Below are 25,561 nucleotides of genomic sequence, written 5' to 3' on the forward strand. Positions count from 1 at the left end.
ACATCATGACAACTAAGGAAGCTCGACTTGCATCCTTTGGGAAAAAAAAAACAGCGAATTATTTTGCTCCATCTATAGTATACAGAATGAATTCAATATACACTGAATTAGACACACTCATCTTCTGCCAGTACCACAATCCTGCCAAACTCTGTACAACGCACACAGCCAGTGTCATTTTAACACGTTCATTGCCAATCACGCGCTATCGCGTGGACATCGCTAACTAAATAAAAAAAATTTGGCCACCACACGAAATTCCAATTTTCAGCTTGATATATGCATCCACTGAAAGTTAAAAATGCTAGTAAGGTGCTTAAAATGAGAAAAATAACTACAACTAAAGGTTGCATGCTAAGTTATTATTATTATTATTGGATAAAGTTGATTTATTTAATTTATTCCTAAAAGGAGTAAGTGGCTCCTTCCGCTGTACACAACTGTTTGAAGACAATTTGTGTGCAAGTTTCATTGTTTATCCTTCACTAAAGTTGGGCTCATATTATCAATGAATCCAACCTTTTTGGGGGGATGACGGAGAGTGAACGAGTATGGTAGACAACTGACACCATTTCATGGTCCTAAACTCTAACACTCCTATTTTTGAGATTTCGAGTTATAATCTTGAATTTATATCTCCAAAAGTTAGATAGGGCTAAAAGGTCTTGCCTACTTTCTCTAAAGAAATAAAAGGTATCAGCAGTTGTTTTTATATTTACGTATAAAGCCTCTAAGTTCTGTAATTCCCTAAAGGTAGAAGATGAGGCAGTTTAACCCTAACTTTTTGATAACTGGGGCGGGGGGGGAATCACTAAACAGCTGTCCCTAGGCTATCAGTGACTTTAATAGTCATCAGATAAAAGAGTATCGCATATAACATCTGCCATCTCATTGTCTCTAAAACATATTATTTTCTATAATTGTAATATTTTACAGTCCGTTCAAAATTTGTATTAAAAACCGAGTATATATATTATTGTTATACACACACACCTGCATGGAGTCCGAAAACTCATCGCTGGAGATACAAACAATCCTCACAATCTGTTATACTTCTCCTTTAACCCATTAACAGACAAAGCGCTCACAATTGACAATCCCAATCCCATTCATTGATAAGGCTCCAAGCGAAAAATCTAGTCCTCACCTCTGTACTAATCACACCTTTACTCAACTTACAGAGAAAACCTCTTATTCTTCTCATCTAGCTGAAACATTTCTCCGGAAACAATCCTATAAAACCCTTTAAGTAACATTATTTAAATTAAGGGGATATTAAATCCCACATTGTTTTAAAACCGGAATTATTCCGGAACAATGTGAGATTTAATGTCCCCTTGATTTAAATAATATTTTACATCGCCGAAATGAAGCCTATTGGCTCTTTATTTTAAATAAAACCTCTAATTAGCTTTAATGTCCGCGCGGTTAGCCTAGTGGCTGTGTGCTTTCCAATCATATGCCTGGGGAAGAAGTGTCCTAGGTTCGATTCCCGTCGGAGACGTGAGGAACTCAATGATCTTGGTCAGCCATAGCCAAGTTAGCCGGTCTTGGGTGGAAAGCAGGGTTTTCCCCACAGTTCATCCTGGGGGTTTTCCTCCCGCAAAGCAGGCAAACCGGCCCAGTGAACACATACTTCGACAGACATGGTAATAAAGAGCAACTAACCGCGGGATTATCGGTTACGGAAGTTTACACGGTAAAATGTGTAGGCCTGCGCGAAAGCGTAACATACATACGAATTAACTTTAATAGCCAAGTAATATGATGAGCTGCCTTAGCAAAAATATGTCATCTGAACTTCAATTCTCTGTCTACTGCCACCGCTAAATCCTAGCTTGATGTATTTCTGAAATACAGTTCCGTCAATGTGGTACACAGCTTATAATCGATTTATCTCAAATCGCAGAGCTTTAACTTTAGTTTTATCTCTGCATTAAACTGCTACCCATTATCTTTTGTCCATATTGACATTCTATTTTAATCATCCCAGAAGCTGTCCACATCGATTAACTATTACTCCGTTATTAACTATTACTCTACCTAATTTTCTATCACTGGCGAGTAACTGAATATTTCGTTTCAGATTATTGCCTATAACATTTATGTACAAATTAAGCAGTAGTAGTTTCTAGTAGGGATTGTTGAGGCACACCACTATTCAACTGCAGCGATACTCTTATCTTCATAAACAATGTCATATCCATTCCCATTTTTCTAATTTGCGTCACAATATTCCATATGGTATTCTGTTAAATGCCTTACAGAATCATCCTGTAATCATTTCATTTATTCAACTCAACTGTCATTCTATTATAATAAGTTAATAAATTATTATAGCATGACTGAAGCTAATCAAAACAGGCTGCCCCCTCATAGCGTATCATCTTATCCACCATCTTGCATTCTCCTTTTAACCAGCTTTTCCAGTTAGTTTTACCACCATTCCTGAGAGACTTGTTGGTCTATGATTTTGCTACTGCAGTCGTATAGCCTCACTTATGCCAAGGAATTATTTTGCCCTTTTCCCCATCCCTTGGAACTCTACCACACCTGATACATAAATGAAGAGCCTACTTAAAAGTATTGCTCGTACCTTGCACATTATCGTAAAATGTGATTTACATTGATATTTTGCAATATCGTCAGAACCTGAGATTCATTCACCCCTGTTTTCACACTATTTAGTCTGTCTCATATGTCAAAGCATGAACCTCACTTGGATATATACCTTGCAAAGTGGTCACTATAGTTTATCTGCTTCTGTCACCTCGTGACCTTCATCACTCATTAAGGTTATTGTTCCAAAGTCATTCTTCCTCTTACTATCTACACAAGGTAAGAACTCTTTGGGATTTTCTTTTGACTATTCAGCTAGTTTCTTCTCGTAATCTGATTTTTGCCTTCATTTCCATGTTGATTAAGTTCTTGTTCAACCCTTGATGTTCAACTTTTGTTTCGAAGCTTATGCTTAGCGATACTACTCATCCATCTAACTCATACCTGATTTTTCCTACGTATCTTAGGTATACCATTTAATATTGCATCCTCTAGATGACCCTTAACTATCTGCCATGCACACACACACACATACCTTGTCCTTGCGAGGCTTAATGCCATGGCATAGCTTCAAACTTCATCCTAAGCTTGTAATAACCACCTGCCTTTTAGTTTCAAATATGCATCCTTCTTGACAGGATATTTTTCACATGTTCACTTCCTCAATCAGGAGCAATGTAACCCTCTTGATTATGGATAGCTCTTCTAATCCTATTACCAGATCCAATACTGTCATATCTTAGTCCCCTCCATCACATGATGTCTGAAGTAGTTATCTTTCAGTAGGTGTATGAATTTCATTTACTTCCTGCGATGTGATCTTTCTTCCATCCAGTCCATATATCCATAGGTAAGGCTACCTCCCATAATAATTATCAAGCTGCAATCATATTAATTTGTTGATCATTGTCTTTCAAATCATTACCAGAATTCCCTGATCTATGAATGCAACCACCCATGTATTTTATCATATTGGCTTAAATATCGCACTAGAATGCTTCAAATGAACAGCCACCTACCCGTGTATCTCGTATTCCTTTGGCTGCAATTCATCTGCTGTCACGAGAAGTGCCCACCCACCATCATATCTAAAATATTAAATTCTTCACATTCTATTCCTGTACGAGTAAGAACATCATAACATCTTACATCGTAAGTGCATCATCTGCTGGTAGCCGTCTCATTAATGCTTATAACATAATGCACTAACCAATGCCAAAGAGTCCTCCCTCTTGTTCCTGATACATCTGGCATTTGTATATAGATTAGACTGCATCCTTTAGATCCCCCAATACCTTTACTTTCCGAATTGACCACTGTATTCAATATTTTGGCTTAAGAGTCGAGTTTAGTATTTGGCTATTTTCACACGCAATTACCTAATGGGTGCTTTCGCACACTCACCCTTATGCATCCATGTTAATTGATTAAATTTTCATAATATGTACTTTAGCATGTGCAGTGAAGAAAGCTCTCTCTAGATCCCAAACATCAAAGCAATTTAGATATATTCCATCAGCATTATACAAATCGTTTCCATTGAACTCAGATAATAGGTCTACAAATCCTACTGAACAATGTATGTATCGATTTCTTTGCTACCAACGCCCTCCTTACTTCGCCTCTATCATAGCATGGCAGGAGACTTACATTCTTCACCCTTTCGCTGTTCAATGTTGTTTTGTTCAACCACCCATTTACAGATACTTCTCTTTTATAGATACTTCTCTATAAAAGAAGTTCTCTACTTCTCGCTTCTCAGATCATCAGAGTCAATCAAGGGAATTAGTTTTTCCACCTCATCGTTCTGCATCCGGATGGCATGACTAATACCATTATTTTTATGCATCAAGTAATATCCACTATGATAAAATGCTTTTATCATAGTGGATATTACAGATCAGACATTATTTGAAATTCGAATGTTTGTAGAAACTTGGTAATTTTTACCAGACATCGTATGAGCATACAATCATCGTCATCGGACTTGTCTTTGTTTGTACTACTTAAAGGAGATAGGAGCTGCCCAAGCGTCCATATATTCGTGTTTTATTACTGCAGTTCATAAAAGTTTCGCTCGCCTGGAAGCTGTTTTGAGGTTGTAAGTTCTCTTCAGAGAACCAACTAACTCGAATGTTTCCAGGGAGAAACTTTACGAGAGCAAGAATTCTCCTTCAATGCTGAAGAAATCCGATATCCGAGAGTTTTATATTTAATAACCGGACCCTCGGCTGCTGCTTCTAGGTGTTCCCGGCTTTCAAGTCATGGCGAGCATATCCTCATAATTTAATGAATATCTCTGGCTGATGGCAGAATCAACCATCAGTCAGTCTTCGAAGCAGAAATATAGTTCAGTGTAACAGCTGTGAAGATGATTATCTTGAACAATTTAAGGATACCGACAAATTGATCATGGCGTTGCAATGAAAAATTAACAGGACACTTTGCAATGTCTCAAGATAATCTGACATAGCAGGAACGAAATAAAATTTATATGTCATAAACATAACCTTTATAAGATGAGTCATATCAGGCAGAGAAGTAGTCTTGGACCTTGGGTCTTATTTAAGATAAATGCTTTTATCAAAATTGCGCCACTTGGAATCTCAGAACATTACTGCAGGACCAGAGAAGTGAATGTAAGAGATTGCACATGACACACAGATGTATCTGCCATAAACCTTTTCCCCAAGCAAGGTACACTATGCCTAGTTCTCTTTCGAATCATTTTGAAATTTGATAACTACAACACAAAAATCTCCCATGAAAATCACTCGGTATCACTTACCAGTATCGAGTGATTTCTCAAAATTCCTCTAAAAATGACAAAAATCCATCATTGTTTGTAACTCTAGTAGGTATTTGTTTAATTATTTTTGCTATAAACTAGATATAAGTTCAATTATTATGGATGTAGACATTTTGCAAGCATCAAGATTCTTCAAAAAATAAAAAAAGACAAACAGAAGTCTTCTTTTTATTTTTGAAGATGTATTTTGAAATTTATTCTTATTAAAAAGGAATTATATTCTATTTGGATCATATTTTTTAGCAAAAGAAAATTTGCAGTGTCATATTTTCAAGTCTCTGTTAGTTATATGTAGAGACGCAATTGATTTCGCATCAAGACACAGTTGACTTTATATTAATTTGTTTAGTGTGTCCACACACACACACACACGCCTCCTTATACGTATATATTGCTGTGTATTATGTGAACATGCCCTAGCCACAGCAAATTCAAGTTTTATTGTGACCCTATTTGGGAAATTTTATGCGAAGTCAATTGCTTTCATGCAGATGTGGCATAACTGTGATGCTTATTGTGCATACTTTGTTCTCTCACATTTAGGTAAAGAATGAAATCAATAATATAACTTCTTATCAAGCATAATTTATTTTTTGATCTAGTGGGGAATTAGAAAAAAAACTAAACGATTATAAACAAAAATGGATTGAACATGCAAACCGAATGGCCAACACCCGATATATTATTATTATTATTATTATTATTATTATTATTATTATTATTATTATTATTATTATTATTATTATTATTATTATTATTATTATTATTATTATCCTAAACAAATACTAAAATATAAGCCACTTAGTAAGAGAAGGCAGGGTAGACCTCAAAAAAGGATATTGGATGGATAATGTGACCGGAACAGACCAATATGGTCTACACCCGTAATTAGTGTTATGATGATGATCCAGTGGGGGTTAAAAATGGTATTTGCTGATTAGGGGATATCACAGCTCCCACTCAATTGATCGATGCTTGCAAAATCCGTAATAACGAACTTCGATCAAATATGTTAAAAATATACAAATAGATTCTAGTATTTTAAACAACGATGTATTTTTGTAACTTTTTTTTTCGAAATAAATTCGAACAATTTCTCAGTACTGCTAATGGGCGAGTTTTGTGCTGTTTGTGAAATTTAAAAATGATCGTCACTGAATGTAAACTGTGCACAGAGTACCTTGTTTAGGGTTTGTGGGACAATAGGATTTTAGGGAAAAAGGTTCAAGTTTTTTTTTTCTTTTAAACAAATGTGGTATTTATATTAACGTATTTTAAACATTTTCTATATGTATATGTAAAAACATACATTAGGTAAGTGATAGTAGAGTTTTTCAAATTAAATTAGAAATCTGAAATGTTGATTGTAATGTTGCACATTTGTTACTATCGCGTGTAAATATTTCAGTGCTTTTGGATTTATTTCAAGCTGATTATATTGGTATTTATTATTTTTTTATGTTACGAAATGCTAGGGAACGTTGTAGTTTAGTGATTGGTTATTTGTTGGATAATTCAATACCAATAAATTCGTGCGAAGCATTTCTCCTTTTAGCCATAATTAATAGTTTTCTTAAAGTAGTTGCTGAAATCATGAAACCAAAAATTTAACTAGTATTAACATTGCTGTCAAGAAGTGCAAATCTACCATTCTTTCTAAATTATATAGGTAACGTTAGTTATTAAAGTTATTATTAGTTATGTTCTGTTTGTATATTCTCACTCTTTTGTTTTTAAGTCTCTCATCTTCTTTTTACCTTCTTTTACCTTGCGGTGTCGCGGGTTTATTAATTATCGGACCTCAAACCGTTCACAGGATAGGGTGGTAAGCCCCCCCCCCCGGTGTATCCTTTGTCCGTAGTGTTGAGTTCTCAACACTACGGACATTCTTTGCTGGATAAAAAAAAAACCCAGGATAAACTGGAGAAAAAGTCCTACTGTCCATGCCCAAGACCGGCTAACTTGGCTATGGCTGAGGAAAATCCTTCAGCTCCTCACATCTCCTACTGGAATCGAACCTAGGACACTCCTTCCCCAGGCACATGGTTGCGAAACACACAGCCACTAGGCTGTACATGTTTTTAAGTTGCATTTTGAATTATTTTTACGTGTAGTTTAAATTGCCATTATTTTATTTATAGTAAGGTCAACGTTTACGACCTGTAGCATTATTTATTGTTATTATTATGTCATGCCTCCAAGGACTCATTGTGGGAGAGCTCACCACTCTACTACACAACTCACTGTCTACCCTACCTAATCCTCCAACTACACAATAACACTTCTGCTATCAACAGCCTGCCACCACTAATTATATTTGTCTGTAAATTGTGTGTTCTCTTGCCTGATTTGCTCTATGCGAGGTGAAAAACCAGAGTTTCTGGGAGGAAAATGGCCTGCTACACCTGTATGAAATCAGCTAACCCACCTTTAATTGAGGAAGCCCACATAAAGATTCTTCTCATCACGATGAGAATCGAACTCAATTCTTTTACTATAAAAGGGTGCATTGTTCTGTTGTTCTTCCAATTGCACTATGGAGGTGCTTAGTTGGTATTTTTTTGTGTATATGTATGTGTTGCCATACATGTTTAGGGTAAATATCTTTCGTGAGTGCTGGCTTGGTAATTTTGTCTCATTGAAGAGTTCTTTTCAACTATGATTTATAAAGATGAAGAATGTTCACCTTCCATGTAGGTAGTAAGTAAAAATAAAGTATAATTGCTCTATAAAACAAGAGGGAAATAAGAATTACCAAGACCCATACTCCAGAATATCCTGTTACATAACCTTTCACTCTCATTTCATGTACATTCTGTAATTTAAAAACTTGTTGCCCACCACCACCACCACCAATAAACCCAAAAGGATGACAGAGATATATCACCCATCTATCAGTCTGTTGCTTTTAACTCAGTATAATTCAGCAAAAAAGCACCAGTAACTGAGTAACCAGATTTCTTTCTAGTTGTTTACTGTTGGTAGATGGATTACTGTCTTTTGGTTTTTCCAGCAATGTAGGAATGCTTTATAAGCTCTGTTCTGTCTCTGCTTCTTTTCTGCTATGTAAGTGACCTCTGATCTCCAAGCCTATTGAAAGTTTTTTTGATACTAGTACACTTCATTGATATTTATATGACAAACCACACAGTCTTCCCACATTGAAAGATTTGATGTCATCTACAATCAGTGACTTAAACACAACCTACATGTTGCTAGTCATTAGGTTAGGATCTCATGTTAGAGGCTTAATGGAGTGAAACAGCACTATGAAAGGATTAAAAATGTTAATTCTTTTAATATTTCATCTCAATCACTGAGACATTGTCGGGGATTACAGTATAAGACTAACGCACACAAAACTAAGTGAAACACATGGACGAAAGACTAGAGTGAGAGACTAGATAAGGTGTGATGTATATGATTAAGTTCTGCTGTAAGGGAGGGCTCACTGGAACAAAGGTTATAGGTTCTATTGGTTAGCATGAGAAGTTATCCTCTCCACAGTATGATACTATATTGTTCAGAGGATACCTTCTTATCTAATGGCTACAGTCCCCACAGTATCAAAAAATAACCAATCTTCAACCTTCTCGAGGCACTTCAGAAAAAATATACAGAATCTTAATGCCAAACATGTCAAAAGCATGTTATCCTCATATGTTCTACTAAAGATCATCTTCCTCCTATCTTTTTGCCTGGACTATGAGGTGCCCTCTTCCTGCAAGTTGGTCTACTGTGGACAGACAGGAAGATCAGTCAACATCTACTTGGAAGGAAGCAAAAAATACATCTGCAGTCATGTGATCATGGTAGATTGTGCTTGCAGACCATGCTTTAGATACAGTTCATAGGATCAATTGGGAAAAGACCACCATGCCTCATTGCAATAAATTTAGAGGAGAAAGACTTTTTGGAATATGCAGCAGCTCTCAAAAATCAACCTGATCTAAAGATGGTTGCATAAAACTTCTCAAAATATGGGAAACACTAATACTTGGAGATCCCAGTTTACATCTTAGGCTGCCAACAGGTGCCCCTAGAGCAGCGCTTTCCAAACTGTGGGCCACGACCCCCTTAGGGGCCTTTAGTTTTGTTGAGGGGAAGTGAAATAATGAAAACAATTTTAAAATGTTTCAAGACTAATAAGATAAATAATATCTATCTATATAAAATTTATAGAATCTATATAATACTATATAAAAATATAAGATAATGTGCCATGTCAAATGTGTATGTAAGATGCTCAAAATGTAATATTTGCATTTGATTTTAGCAATATTCGCTGTGTTTGTTTCTATATTGAATATAAATACAATAAATGTTATAATAATATATGTCTATATTATGATTTTTTTTTTTTTGATTGGGGGCCGTGAAATATTTTAATTTTTCCAAAGAGGCCTTTACATCCATAAGTTTCGGAATCACTGCCCTAGAGGGTGTCCCATCTAGTTAGGACTTGTACTCCACGTGTTTCACTTAGTTTTGTGTTGCCTTTGTGTATGCTACATCTCATATTGTAATCTCCACCAGTGTCTCAGTGACTAAGATGAAAGAATTACTGGAAGAATTAAATAATGTTTTTAATCTTTTCTTAGTGCTGTTTTACTCTGTTAAGTCTCTAACATGAGTTTCTCCCAGCACTTAACACATGGGGTTAAGATCCCCTGGTCACCTTCAGTGCTAGGACACATTCCTACCTTCTTCCTATCAAGACATCTCCATAACACTCAGAAGAATGATGCAGCATTTGCACATTGATTGGAAATATCATAGTTCAAATTCTGTGTAGAGTATGACCTGATACAACAGCTTCTCAGGTCATAAGGATAGTTAGTCATTTTTATACATATATGGTAGCATATTTCCTCTTGGAAACTATCCTATCACAAACAGGTCAAATGGTCAGAGGAATGTGCACCATTAACAGATATAATAAGCTAGTTTCATAGCCCTAGTTGTTTTGGCTGTAATCTGAGTTACAGCTTTCTTACACAAAATATCTCAGTTCACTTTTTACCTTTAATAATATGTAGATCACCAGTCAAGATTAAATATCTTCTCATCTTTCTCTTTTCTCTTGGACTGATATTTAGCATTTCTTGGCACAAACATGTGACATCCACAGTTTAAAATTAATTTTCGAACTTTTGGCTTTTTTGGGAATCTGCTAAAATTTGTTAACCTAACTCAATTTTGCTTTAAATTGGATCATTAACCTGATTATATATATTAAAGTTTGTGAAGTATGCCAACATTAACAATCAGTTATTGTTGGAGCCATTGGCACACCCAGGGAGGGGACCAAGGAGCCCCCTCCTCCCTGGGTGCAGGTTTGATAGATGGAAGGATTTGTGTGATGCTGATAGACTGCACTTAAATGGTTTGGTGTTAGCTGTTTAGAGAGGTTTGTTCACTGAGAGTGTGTAAACACAAAGTCAGGAAAAAGTACTTAGAATGAATGCAGGTGATTTTGGTGAAGGCACCCATGAAATGAATGAGTGTAAGAATGACCAACAAGTGCAGAATCTAGTCTTTTAAGCAAAAATATTGAATAGGGTATCAATTCATGAGGTAAAGATGGTTGAGGCCTAGAGGGATGGTACAGTTTATATATAATAATGCCAGAAGGAGGTAGGAGGTTTTGACATTGGTTAGTTTGTTCCTGCCAAAAGTTACAGGCATTGTTGACATTAGGCTTACAGTGCATTGTGTAGTTAATGGGTCTGGAAAACTTGTATATAGAGGCTAATGACTTCACATCACTTGCCTTAGTATCCTATAATGCAAAGCACATATCCTTATGGACATGTATAATGCTATGCATTATGGGAAGGGTCACTACTACCCAGACCAGTTTCGACCTTTATTGAGGTCTCATCAGTGGGCCCACGCTGTTTGGTTACATGTGGATAAAGGATTAAACCAAGAATATAATTTCTTGGCATCTTTAATTTATAGTATAACCAACCGGAAAAACTTCCAACATTGAGTCCTAGGACTCATCTTGGGAGAGCACCCCACTCCACTACACATCTCGTCTCCTCTACTTAATCCTCCACGACACAACGACTACTACTATCAACATACAAAAGCCATCTATCACCCACCACCAACAATATTTTGTGTGTGTAAATTGTATGTGTACTTGAGGCCAATTTGGCTGTATGTGGGCTGAAACATCCAAGTTTCCAGATTAAAAAAACTTCTACCTCCATATGAGATTCTAGCTCATCTTCAGTTGAATAAGCCCATATAAAGATTCCTCTTTTTCAGGATGAGAATCAAACTCAGATATTTTCCAGTTGAAGGGCACAATGTTCCATTGTTCTTCCAATTACACTACAGAGGCTTATGTAAATTATGTAAATATCTATTGTGTGTTGGATTTCTATAAATAGAATGGGATACCGTTATCTCAAGATCCACTCCTACATAACTGTAATGCTTCTTTTTTTTACGACATTAGAGAAAACCAAATTAAGACCAGTTCTTTTGTTCAGTAGTTTCAGTTTTCATATTTAAGAATTTAGGGACACAAAACACATGTTGAAATGATTATTTTACTAATTATTAATAAAATAACAATTGACGTTTCGACCCCTGTATTGAGGTTATCATCAGAAGGATACATGTGTATAGGAACCAAGCCACATGCTGTTGCACTCTATAAAGGTAAATTAAATCTACGTTGTTAACTAATCTTTTTCTTAGCCTGACCTCTAGTGATTAAAAAAAAAAATATATATATATATAAAATAAAAAAACATAAAAAAATTAAAAAAAAAATAAAACTACAATAAATTCTGCTCAAGTCCTCACGTACTAAGATTCTGAAATTGTACAGTTCGTGTTGTTGTACTAAGATTTTCTTCTGGATTTGTGCAGTTCAGGTTGCTATTGAATGTTCTGGGGAAAAAAAAAACACTTCACCAAGTCTTCTTGTATTGAGATTTTTCTTTGTGGTTGCTATGAAGGTTGCAGCTGGGTCCTTCACATTCTTGGAATGGTTAGACCATCATTTTTGTTCAGATTTGGATTATGTTTGAGCATTTCACATGCCTTTTTGAATTTCCTCTCAAACCAGGTTTTGGTGTGGTGTAGGGACTTAGTACCTTTCCAAATGGAGGTATTTAATAAGTCATTTGTGTTCATCCTTCCTGATTGGGATGGTTCGCCCTGTTTCCCCTTTATATGGTATGTTACATGTGCATTGTATTTTGTAAACCCTGGGCGAGCTAAGTGTGGCAGAGGATCCTTGGAAGAACTGAGTAGGTGTCTTAATTTTGCCGGGGGTTTAAAGGTGGTTGTGATGTTGTATATGTGTAGTGTTCTGTCTATTTTTCAGAAATGCCTCTAACATATCATGCAATGTTTTCTGAAGATGTTGGTTTTGAAATTAGAGAAATATAAGCCATTTAATAAACATTTTTTTTTTTTAATAATTTAGTTTGGTGTTGTAATACTATTAAAATAAGTTATAAATTACTCATTTTAAGGTTCAGTGGAATAAAATACCTACATAAATAAACATCACGTTTAATCACTCTTATATTTAATCTCGCTCTGAGACATTTTCAGGGAAACCGTATTAAAATTGCAAAAACACAAATTTGCACAAAATAAGTGGAAAAGGTTAGACTAAAAGCCTAAAGTTTTATGGGGGGGTGGGGGCTGTTGGCTAGCCTTAACTGTGTTGGGCAAGAGGCCTAAGAATTAGTTTCCCAAATCTTGGGAAGTTTAATACAACCATATTTATTAAGATTACGTTGATTTTTTAAAATCAGCTGCTGATTCTTAAAAAAGTATTTCAAATATTTGTATTTTTTGCAGCGAAGCATAGTAGTTTTTTCCATTTGATTCTGTGCAAGGTATCCAAGGCATGGTCAATAAGCCCTGACTGATCATATTTATGGTTGTAATAGATTTAACGGTATTGATATGAACACAGATGGATAAGAAAATAACTATTTATTAACTTAAAAGCTAATAAAAGCTGATTGAAACACTTAACTTACTAAATTCACAATTTCCCCCAGATATATTTCAGCTATTTAAATTCACAGTACAGGCAGGTTATTTTACATGGAAAGGGAAAATATACAAACAATTAGCTGGAACAGCTATGGGTTCGCCCCCCCCCCCCCACCTTACCAACTTCTACATAGAACATCTGGAAAAATTAACTATCAACACAGCCATTCTCAACCTAGTTTCTGGCCACGCTATGTTGATGATGTGTTTGCTATTTGGCCACATGGCCCAGACACATTGAATACATTTTTAGTGCATCTAAATAGCCAGCACCCTAAAATCCACTTTACAATGGAACTAGAAGCCAATGACTGCCTGCCCTTCCTGAACACACTGATCACACGTCTTCCAGAAGGTTCCTTATCATTTTCGGTTTATAGAAAACCCACACATACAGGAGGTACTTACACAAACAATCACACCATCACCCTTCTCAACGATATGGTATCTTAAAAACACTAACCCATAGAGCTAGAGCAATCTGTTCCAATGACATTGCTCTCACTGCTGAACTTTCTCACCTACGCCACACCTTCTTAACCAATGGTTATAATCCCCATAAGATAGATAACATACTGAATGCTACCCAGAAAACCCCTCTATCTACCATAGAAGACTACAACAAAACTATCACCATCCCATACATTAAAGGCACATCTGAAAAGATATCTAGGGTGTTTAACAAACACCAACTATGCACAGTATTTAAACCTTATGTAAAATTAGCAACTCTCATCCGTTCAAAGGACAAATGCACTCCTTTATCACATCCAGGAGTCTATGAAGTGCCCTGTTCTTGCCATCAAGCCTACTACAGACAGACAGGAAGAACTGTGGACATCCACCTCAGTGAACACAAAAAATATATCCAACACTTTCGCTGTGGCAAGTCGGGTCTGGCAGACCATGCTTTGGATACCCCTACACACAGAATCAATTGGAAAGAAATAAAAGTAATGCACAGAAGCTTCTACAAGTCAGAGAGGTTGTTTCTGGAATCAACAGAAACCTTAAAACATACTCCAAACCTTAACAGTATGGCTGTATAAATCTACCAAAGATTTGGGAGACAGTCATCCTAAGACCAAATTAATATTTATTACTTTTATTTTATTTTATTTTATTTTTTTCAAACTTTCTAAGACTATTATTTGGACTGCTATTTCAAAACTTTGAACTTTTTTTATTTTTTTATTTTATTTTTTTATAACCTTGATGGCACCCTATTAGGACTTTAGTCTTGTGTTGCACGCTGCAATTACTTATACTAGCCCCACTGTTACACCGGATTGTGGTTGTCTTGCATTTGTAACAAACTTTGTGTTGTGTGCTCTGAAGATGCTGGATATAATACCAGTGAAATATTAGCTTTTAAGTTAATAAATAGTTATTTTCTTATCCATCTATGTTCATGTCAATACCGTTAAATCTATTACAACATGTCTGACGAATATATCAGCCTATCCATGCATACTTATGGTGACATATGCACTTTTTATATTCTTCTAGGGAGAAGTTAGCAGATCTCCCAGCTGACCATAATATGATTTGTTGCAGGAACAATGAACTTCATAGATATCTTGAACAGAGTGGGGAGGTAGAGGATCCTTGGTAGAGTGGATGAGGGTGGCCAGCTTCAGATAAGGTTTGAATGTGGTGCAGAGATTGTACTTTTTTAAGAGTTTGGCTATTTTTTTTTTATTTGAGGTGCTCTGGATATAAAGAACAATGATGACATTACTAGTATGTTGAAAGGGATGTGAGAACAATTAATTTGTTGATCTTTTTGGCATTGTAGCCATTGGACAAGAAAGTCTGGTAAATAAAGAAGAGTTCAGCTGTAAGTTTAGCCTTGGCAGAACAAATTGTACGCTGTTAACAAGGGTTTTGATAACACTATATTGTTGAGAGGGGAGGATGATAGAAAAGTTTGTATGTATCTACTTATATGGATGAGTTTTCGTTAAACCAAGAAAGCAAGGATGCGTGATTAGAGTATCTGGAAAAGGCAGGCTGTTGTTATTTTTTTCTGTAGTGAACTGGATTCTGGGATGCTGTTTGTTGAGATGGAAGGGGCCTAATGTGTCTGAGCCATGTAGCCAAATAGAGCACACATCATCAATGTATCTTGGCCAGCTACACATACCTGCCACTGAATTAGAAACTTTTATTTAATATCGTGTTGGACCTCCTTTAGCCTGAATTATAGCATATATGCAGTTTGACATATATTCCACAAGGTGTTGGATTGCATCTACGTCTACAACACACTAGGTGTTCACCAGACAGAGTTTAACTGGCTCAGATTTGACAGAAGAGGACTTTGCTCCTGGATCTGTTTTTCTAACATGTCCTATACATTCTTCCAGGCCAGGGAAGATGATGGCAGTTGTCATACTCGGTGAACCACTGCTTCTTTCTTTACCAATCCTCTTCAGTTCACTGCACATAGTTTGGCGAGATATGGGTTGAGAATAGCCGTCATTAAATGCTTCGATCAATTACTGCACACAGGAAGTTCTGCTTGCAATAGACTAAGAAGGCTTGTCCATACAAGCCTTCTTAGTCTATTGCAATCTCATTTCTGATAGACTGTCTTAGGATCACAGTTATGTTTCTTAAACAAGCAATGTGTTTTTTTCCCTACTGATTAAACACTGTATATCTCCCTTTTTGAGAAACCAGTTAGCTTTGCTGTTTTCAAAATGGTACTCCAGCCAGATGGGGGACCCACAAAAGTCCTTTCAGATTCAAATGGTTGAATCTGAAAGATCCTTTGTTTTTCCCCATTGTGATCAATCATCGATCACAATGGAGAAAAAATGGGGTACTATTGACAATTACTGATCAGCAAGCTTCTTAAATGGTTGCCCAAAACACGTGACACATGTGGGCAAATATACGTTGAATAAGAGACGTTTAGGTATATCTGTATAAAGGTTTCTAATTCAGTGGCTGGTATGTGTAGAAGGTTTGAGAATAGCAGTATCAAGAGCATGTTTTTTTTTTTAAATTCTCCATATAATATAGAGGGATGAGCCCATGGCTTGATCCTCAGTCCGTTTATATATTAATACTACTTCAAGTGAAGTAGCAAGAATAAATGATAAAATTAAAAAGTTCAGTGATATTAGGGGGAAACATTTTTTAGTAAATTTAGTTTCGAAAAGAAGTATATTGGTAAAAACACAGGTGACACCAAATCTTAAATTTTGGATTATTAAAATAGATTTGAAATGAGTGGAATTTTTAATAATATAAGAATGACCTATAAGTGGGGGTTAAGGATTTTGCTAACTGGCTAACTTAAGAGAGGGGGAGAAGAGTCAGTAACATCTATTATGGGACCAAGAGGGTTTATGAATTTTTGGCGATTTGTATATATGGGAGGAAACTAATTTTTTTTTTTTTTTTTTAACTATTTCAGGATGACAACTTATGACATTTTTAAGAAGCCTTTTTAATGTTTTCTTTTTGGGAATTAGTGGGATCATAAAATAGTTTATAAGTAGTGCAGTCTGAGCAGCACAATCATTTTCCAATTACATTTACTGGCATAATAATAATATTTGGTTTTCAGATCAAGTGTTGATAAATTTTATTAAACTGAACCAACTAGTTTTGCCACACTTTAACTGTTGGCATCTTCAGGGCACTTATAAGTTTAAACAATCACATAATTATGCAAAACTGGCAAAAATAACTGTAAAAAACCAACTAGAATAATTACAAATAGAATAGTATCGAACGTGAGTGAAACACGTATTGCGTGTACAAGGTTAGCTAGCTGTTGCTATTCTATTTGTAATTATTCTAGTCAGTTTTTTACAGTCATTTTTGTCTTTGCAAAAATTATAGAGAGGAGTCGGCTGTTAGTTGTAAGTCTAAATAGTCGATAGTTATAACTTTCAACACCTAAGCTTGTCTATTAAATTTCTGTGACACTGTTTGTGCTCTGAAGATGTTGGGTATAAAACCAGTTGAATATTTTCAAATCTCCTTTTTTTTTTATCTTCTTTGGCTAGTAATCTTGTCTCATTGTTGCAATACCACCAACCGCTGAACTTTTTGATTTACTTTTTTTTTTAAATGTTGATTTGCTCTATTTCAGCTATCATAATAACAAGCTCATCTTTTCAGATTTTAATGTTCACAATTCTGGCTTCTCTTTTCCAACTACACTGATCACTGGATAGAGATTCTGTGACATTTATCGTCAGTGACCTTACACATTGTTCATATGCCTGCCAGAATGCTAGGTAATCCTAACTAACTAATATTAAAATGCTTGTGATATGTTCCTTATTTTAGGCTGTAGATGAATTTCATTACCTTGTGTGAGACCACTTCTCTGCTTATTGGATACGTAATGTGGCTCAAAAAAGTTCCTTGTTTGGTGCTTAGAGAAAGGTTTTCTGAAGGTGAAAAAAATGAATAAAAATACAAAAAAAGATATTAGTACAAAAAAAAAAAAGGAAACAGATCCTTAGCCCACGTATGTACGAATGTGCTGTAAGGACAGTGAAGTAAATTAGTAAAGTTTCACATTTCTTTCTAAAGACGTTCTACGAGGAAATGACTTTTATGGAGGATTCTTGTCCAATAAACTGTGTTTAGTGTTGATAGCAAGTCTAGACTGTTCAGGTTCATGGTATTTAATATAAAACTTGTGTTCTTCTAGATGAATTTGTCCAAAATAAGCTAACCCACAAGAGCAAGGAATCTGGATAACTGAGAGGTGTAAAAGTGTCCTTAGTGTGTGTGTGTATTTTTTAAATAAGTTAGGAAATTATTCACTATTTCATTATCTTACATTAGCTATTCAGGTAGCACTCTTGTGTAATTGACATTCTGTGATCTAGTACTGATGTTACCTATGATACTTAGGTGAAGCTTCTACAGTAATAAAGTTTTTTACATTAGTTTTTCTCCGTTTTTAGATTTCTTTTGATTATACCAACTTGCGGTATTTCATTATTGAAACAAATCATTTTCATCAGCATGACTGATATTTATTGTTAAAATCTTGAGTGGAATTGATCTTTGCAGTTTCTTTGTTTCCATAGTTGGATTGTTTTCTGTCTTCTACTTCCAAACATTTTCACTTAACAGTGAAATCTGTGGTGTCCAAATGGAAGTCATGTTTTTTTTTCTATTGCCATTTGAAACCTTTCAAGTACAGTAATCTGTTTATCTGGCCATCAAAGTAACAATCCTTCAATTAACCGACTAAGGTTCTATCATTGAAATTCATTTCAGCAGCACCACATAATTGTACTTTGATTATCTGCTCTTCAATTATCATGAGAGCAGATTGCCCTCCCTGTGTGTTCAGATAAACAGTTGGTTATTCTAATAAGCATTTGCTGACATGGATTCTAACAGTTTAGCAGGAATCTATCTTTGGCCAAATATCACAGAAAAGTTTCTGCTGAACTCTGATCAGATGCCTTAGCTATAAGCAAACATAGCATTCACTTACATTGGAAATAGATATTTAATATGACAGAATTTTTCTTGAATTATATGCTCTCCTGCATTTATTATTGCTATTATATGACACCTCCAGGGAGTCCAAAGATTCATTGAGAGAGGGCACCTACTCTACAACTCTGTCTCCACCACTCAATTCACCTTCTACCGCCCATCACCACCTAGTATTTTCACAGACAATCGCAAACATCCATGCCCACTGTGGGATTCGAACCCGCATCCTTTTGGCTGTAGAGCGACTACCCTAACCACTCAGCCATGAAGGCTGGCCTTCTTGTCACTTGTTATAGTCACCTCTCTATCACTTGTCTCTATATTGTCATCTCTCTATCACTTGTTATACTTTTTGCCATTCTATTTTATCTCTTTAACTTATGCATTGAAAATGGCCTCAACTTGGGACCGAAAAGTCTGTTCATATTGTAAATATTTATTTTCCAACCTAAATGAATTCTGCAGTTAGACACATAAAGAGCAATCACTTGAGTTTTGCAGACTTTTAAGATTGGCTGCATTAGGTGTGGATAATCTTTTTCTTCAAACTTTGTAGTTAATGCTGGAGTGTTACAAGCTTCCATTCTTTTTTTGATGAAAGTAAGTTGCATTTCTCTTTGTCACTTGATAAACCTTCCACTGCACAAATTACCAAAACTTCTAGACTATCTGCTTTTGATCTAAGGCATTCTTTAGTAAGATAATGATATCTTGCTAACTTTTAACTTACAAAACTCAATTCTACCTTATTTCTCAAAATAATAATAATAATCATGGATATCTCTGGACAAGATTTCTTTTTTTGGCATCAAGCCAACCATTAAATGCCGTACTTGCATATGGAGTGGTGTCTCAATGAGCTCCCTAAAAAGCTTCGACTCAACACAGATGAGAACATTTAGGTTGATTAACGACTTCTCTCACCAATTCACTCTTCTCATTCATGCAGATCTTCACTCAAAATTTGCATTGGTAATTTCCAGAATTTTTTCTTAAATCTGTTGAAACATGTTCACTTGATAATTATATCTTTTTGCAGTTCAATTCCAGACTCACAGAACAAATTTTTCTCCTTTGTTCATTCCCTCTACTTCTGTCTTTTGGCCCTGCCTTTTGTATATCCTAGTATACAACTTGTAGGAGTCATCAACTCTGTCCCTCCCAGTACTGATGTACTTTTCGTTGAACAGCTTCTTGTATGATTATCATAAAAAAATAATAAAAATTACTTAAAATTTCAAACTTTCTTATTCTCATTTGGAGAATGTATGTGGGTAAGAACGTTGAGTTATTGTTCATCTTACCATGACAAACTGCAAAATTACTTCAGTAGCCTGCATCACAAAGACTGAAATTTCAGTCATTTTAAGGTTTGTAAATAAAGTTGGCATTATATGCCACTTTGAAAGAGGCTGAGATTTGTTCTAAACAACTTTTCAGAAAACATATCCTTAAGAATATTTTATCTGCAGTATTTTAGTAACTGTTAGCTTATTACCCCCCCCCCCCCCTAATTTTATCCCGGCATAACTGACGAAGCAGGCCTATAGCTGGGTCTTAAGTATTCCTGACTGTAATTCATGTGTTCAAGGGACTGTGCCCCCCCTCCCAGAACAGTTGCCTGTTCTGGGGGATGAAAAACCAGAGTTTCCAGGTGAAAAACCCCTACCTCCGTATGAGACCAACTAACTCACTTTCATCAAAAGAGACTAGATAAAGGTTCCTCGTTTTACTGACAGGAATCGAACTCGGGTCTTTCTGATCAGAGGGCTTTGTCTGTACCAACTGAGCTAAGGAGGCTCTTAATCTTAAGTTTTAACTCCCTTTAAATTCCATTCCAAGAAAATACTCTAAATTTCATCCCTATGATACCTAATGTTTGATGGAAATATATCAACACGATATAATTTGATTTCAGTTCACCAGTCTGTTACTTGCTTAAAAGAAATAGTAAATAATTATATATATATATATATGTGTGTGTGTGTGTGTGTGTGTGTGTGTGTGTGTGTATGTATATACAGGTTAGGTTCCATACTACTGTTGTATATGAATCACTGCCCCTTTTTTCAGCTGAAATACACATAATTGATGATAATGTTTTTAAGCATCATATAGGTACGAGGGTGGTCTGAAAAGTTCTCGGCCTAACAATGAAAAAACAAATTTATAATTTCAAAATTATTTTTATTTTTCAACATAATCTCCCTTAAGAGTAATACATTTATTCCAGCGATGTTCCAGCGCCATTATCCCGTCCCTATAGTGGTTCTCAGTAAGATCTGCAAAATTCCCCTCTACAGCTGCAATCATCTTTTCATTCGAAGAAAAACTTTGACTGGCAAGGAAGAGTTTTAGTTTTGGGAAGAGATAGAAGTCAGAGGGAGCCAAATCTGGGAAATAGGATGGATGTTCCAACAAATCATAGTGCAGATCCCTTAATTTTCCCATTGCCAAACCACCTTTGTAGACAGTGCATTGTCCTGATGAAAGATGATTTTTTTCTTCTGTAAACGGGTCTTTTCTCATGAATTTTTTCGTCTAGTCTGGTTAAAAAATTGGAATGATATTCCCCGGTTATCGTTTTACTCTTTACAAGATAATTAATAAACAAAATGCCTTTAGCATCCTAAAACACCGATGCCATGGCCTTTCCTGCTGATGAACTGACTTTGTCTTCTTAGGCGCTGAACAACCGGCTTCTGTCCACTGTTTTGACTGCTGTTGGATTCTGGTGTGTAATTGTGAATCCAAGTCTCATCCACAATAATAAATCGATGCACAAAATCAGTTTTATTCTTGTTAAAATGCTCCAAGCACTGTTCAGAGATTTTCATGCAACTGCGTTTTTGATCTGCTGTGAGCAAGTATGACACCCATTTTGCGAAAAGCTTTTTCATGCAAAAATATATCCTACACATTTTTTTGAAATGTCTGTAGTCTCAGTAATTTCATATACTTTGACTTGCCGGTCATCCAATACCATATCATGCACTTGATCAGTGAATTCTGGTGTTTCACTTTTTGGACGTCCTTCACATGGGTCATCTTCAAGTCTGGTATGGCCATGTTTAAACTCAGCAGCCCATTTCTTAATTGTCGAAAACAAAGGAGAAGAGTGCAGATAAACTTTTATGAACTTCAAATGAATTTCTTTTGGTGTTAAACTTTCTTTTACAAAGAATTTTATAACTGCATGATACTCAATTTCAAGGGATACAGACAATACCTTTGCTTCAGACAGCTGTATAAAACAAACTACTTGATAGAATGACTTGCAATTTCACATGGATGCTTATGACAGATGTACCAACTTAGAAAAAAAAAATCTTGCCGATAGTGTTGCCATTTATTGTTGAGGTCGATAACTTTTCAGATCACCCTTGTACATAAATTACATAACTCACATAAATAAATCAGTTATTTATGTGAGTTATGCAAACAAGAAATTTAAAATAATTTTCGAAAACAAAGGTTATTCAACATAGCTTGACAAAAAGTAACACTCCAACTAATTTGATCATCAATTGACATCATTAAAAGTTTTTCCATTTCAGTAATAAGATTTTTATGTTTACAGATATCTGTAGTATTAACTAGTGTAGCAGTTTTCACTTTACTAAGAACTTTGTAACAAAGTTGTGCAAGGTAGTTTAGCCACAGCCTATCTTATTGTTCAATGCATTATCGTCTCTACATTTAATAATTTAATCTCAGTATTTAATGTAATAGGTTTAGCATCTTATTTTTGCTGGAAGTAACAGCACCCTTAGATTGAATTCTATCTGCCATTATTAATAAGAATAAAATAATACAGTCACAGAAACACAAATAAAGAGAGAGATACAGTGAGCAATAATGATGTGAAAAAATAGTTATGAAAACTGCATAATGGTTAACTCACGGTAGCATCATGTCACTGGAACTATAATATGAACAAATGCAGTGTTGTATAAATAGGCATTTCTCCTAATTGAAAAATGTTGTATGAGCAGATCGGCATAAAGTGAAGCATTGTAAGGCAGGGTATTACTGTATAACCTTAGTATAACTTAAATTACCCCACAAAATTTAAGTTTATTCAGCTGCTCAAGCCACTTTCCACCCACAGTTTGCTTTTTTTTTGGGGGGGGGGGAACACTATCATAAATGACACATTGTGTTCATTTTAGGTATCTGATTCTTACATTATATTAAATTATGAGAATATATGAGATTTTTATTGAGGTCTGATCAGTGGGAGCCAGACAGAAGAGATACCAAGGTTGAAGTAGTGCAGAAATCATATTTCCCATATACAACTAGTGAAAAGGTGCAACACCTTATTATTAAAATACTCTGGATTATATCTAGTTGTAGAAAGTTTTTCACTTGGTTATAAGTTAAACTTGCCAAGAAATCATATTCTTTGTGGGAAGCTTTCAGTATTGTGACCACATTTTAAGGTAGTCTCAATACTGAAAGCTTCCCACAAAGAATATGACTTAAAGTGGTCTCATTACCAAACGCTTCTCACAAAACTGTTAAGCCACAGAAACTTATGTTTTAAACACAGTGTCAGTAAACAAACTAAGTTTGCTCGTGAAGTAAGTATCTTTATGACTAGGCTATTTGTATACTTTGCATTATGGGATACTAAGGCAATTATGTGATGTCATTATTCTCTATATACAAGTAGCCTAGTTGTGAAGATAGTTTGCTTGCAAACTTAGTTTGTTTACTCTTTGATAAAGGATTCCTATCCTATTCCCTCAGCCATATGGATAGTGGAGGTAGCGGTATGTTACCATACTAGAGAGATGATTATGAGCAAGGTGGTTTCTCATTGCCTTCCTTGCTGTAGGATATTTTTATGACTGTAGCTGTGTGTATTCACGGGACCGGTTTGCCTGTTTTGTGGGATGAAAAACCTGAGTTACTGGGTTTTTCGTCCAGTGGGGGGGGGGACTTCACCTCCGTATGAGATAAAGGTACCTCATGTCACTGATGGGAATCGAACCCAGATCTTCTGACCAAAGGGCTTTTGTCTATACTGACTGAGCTATTGAGGCTCTGGATAAAGGATTAAACGAATAATTTCTTAGCAAGTTTAATTTATAATCAAGTGAAAAAAACTGCAACCAAAGACAACAGTAGGACCTTGATTTGTTGAAAATTTCAGGAAGTTTGTATTTATTCATGCATTCCAGAAATCTCTACTCACTGTTAGTAGTGGGAATTCTGGTAATCATTTAACTTGCTTGAGTTGATTATCTGGCTAAATTGGTGTATTTTTTTTTCCCTTCTCTCTCTGTCTCTCTCTCTCTCTCTCTCTCCCACACACACACACACACACACACAAGAAGTCTGGCTCAGATCAGTGCTTGACTACACATTATGTATGAGGTGTGATATTTTTTTAAAGGCTTAGGCATTGATTATAATTTTTTTATTTCTTGGAACAGGATGAATATAACACATAAACAACAAAGTAAATCAAATATTTATTTTTATTTAAGTCTAAAGAGCTAATAAGCTTCATTTCGGCAATGAAAACATTACTTAAATTAAGGGGATATTAAATCCCGCATAGTTTTAAAACCGAATAAGAAACTCAAAGATCGGAATCAGAGAGTTTCTTGCCGATTATAGTAAACTATAAAGTATCGGCGACACTAGCGTTAGCCAATGCAAGTGATCCTAGTACGTAGTACAGTACCGGGAAACTCGTGGCAGAAGTGGAGGAAGTTCAGATCGCTATTCTTAGGTATTTTCCATAATGTAAAAACACATTTCCTAGGAAATGTATGCTGTTATTACATTATGGAGGGAGGTCACTACCCAGACCAGTTTCAGCCTTTTTTGAAGCCTCAAAAAAGGCTGAAACCGGTCTGAGTAGTGACTAGAAAAAAAGTAACTGATTTCTGAGACTTGATCCAGAATCAGTTACTTTTTTTATTTATTTTATGTTGGGCCCATATATATGAGAGGTTGGCTGGTCAACCTATAGTACGTTAGTACCGTATATTATTGTTAGGAAAGGAGAAACTTGCTTACATTCGAAGCCTGTGTGTCATCAGGAAATACGTCAGAGGAGAAGACTGTTCCACAGTACAGCAGTAGCAAGGATGAAGGAGGAGGAAAAGAAACTTGTTCTATGGGTTTCAAGGTGTACTGTGAAAGGATGTTGGGCAGCAGCTGTACGTGTGTTCCAATGGGCTTACTGCAAAGTGGAGGAATTATCGATGGTGTTTCAGATAAACATTTTCCATGGAAATATTTATAGAATATACAAATTGCAGACACCAAACGTCTATGTGAGAGTGAGGGGAGCAAGTTGGTATGAGGGTCATTGATCAGTCTAATTGCTCTCTTCTGTATTGAGTCAAGCATTTTGAGGAAGTTTTTAGGAGCCCACTCTAAATGTGAGATAGCAGTATTCGATACTGGGTGGATTTGCGATTTGTTTAAGGTTAACAGCTGTTTAGAGTTGAAGTAACGTCTTGAGTGAAAGAGAAAACCTAGCTTTTTGGAAGCTGAGAATTCAATGGTTGTGATGTGTTTATGCCAGGAGAGGCTTGATGTCAGGGTAATTCCGAGAAGAGAAATCTCATCTTGTCTGGGAATCTGAGTGTTATCAAAAATAATGCTGGGGGAAAATGGTTCTTTTTTTGTGAGAAATAAGACAGA

The 25,561-nt window shown here is 35.7% G+C and overlaps 1 protein-coding gene across 6 annotated transcripts in view; it reads left to right on the forward strand.

Annotated features, from left to right (window-relative positions):
- Positions 1 to 6,543: 6,543 nt before the first annotated feature.
- Positions 6,544 to 25,561, forward strand: part of LOC150094789 (uncharacterized) — a 151,302-nt gene continuing 132,284 nt past the window's right edge. For 3 of the 6 annotated variants that reach the window (XM_090411535.1, XM_090411536.1, XM_090411538.1), the window contains exon 1: positions 6,544 to 6,682. The gene's annotated coding sequence lies outside the window, so the exon portion shown is untranslated. The remainder of the gene's footprint in view (positions 6,683 to 25,561) is intronic. The other 3 variants (XM_090411537.1, XM_090411540.1, XM_090411539.1) reach the window with 2 other exon arrangements.

The sequence above is a fragment of the Typopeltis vanoorti genome, chromosome 21 (assembly GCF_054136105.1).
Source record: "Typopeltis vanoorti isolate ZY-2024b chromosome 21, IOZ_Tvanoo_1.0, whole genome shotgun sequence".
In the NCBI taxonomy this organism is placed as follows: domain Eukaryota; kingdom Metazoa; phylum Arthropoda; class Arachnida; order Uropygi; family Thelyphonidae; genus Typopeltis; species Typopeltis vanoorti.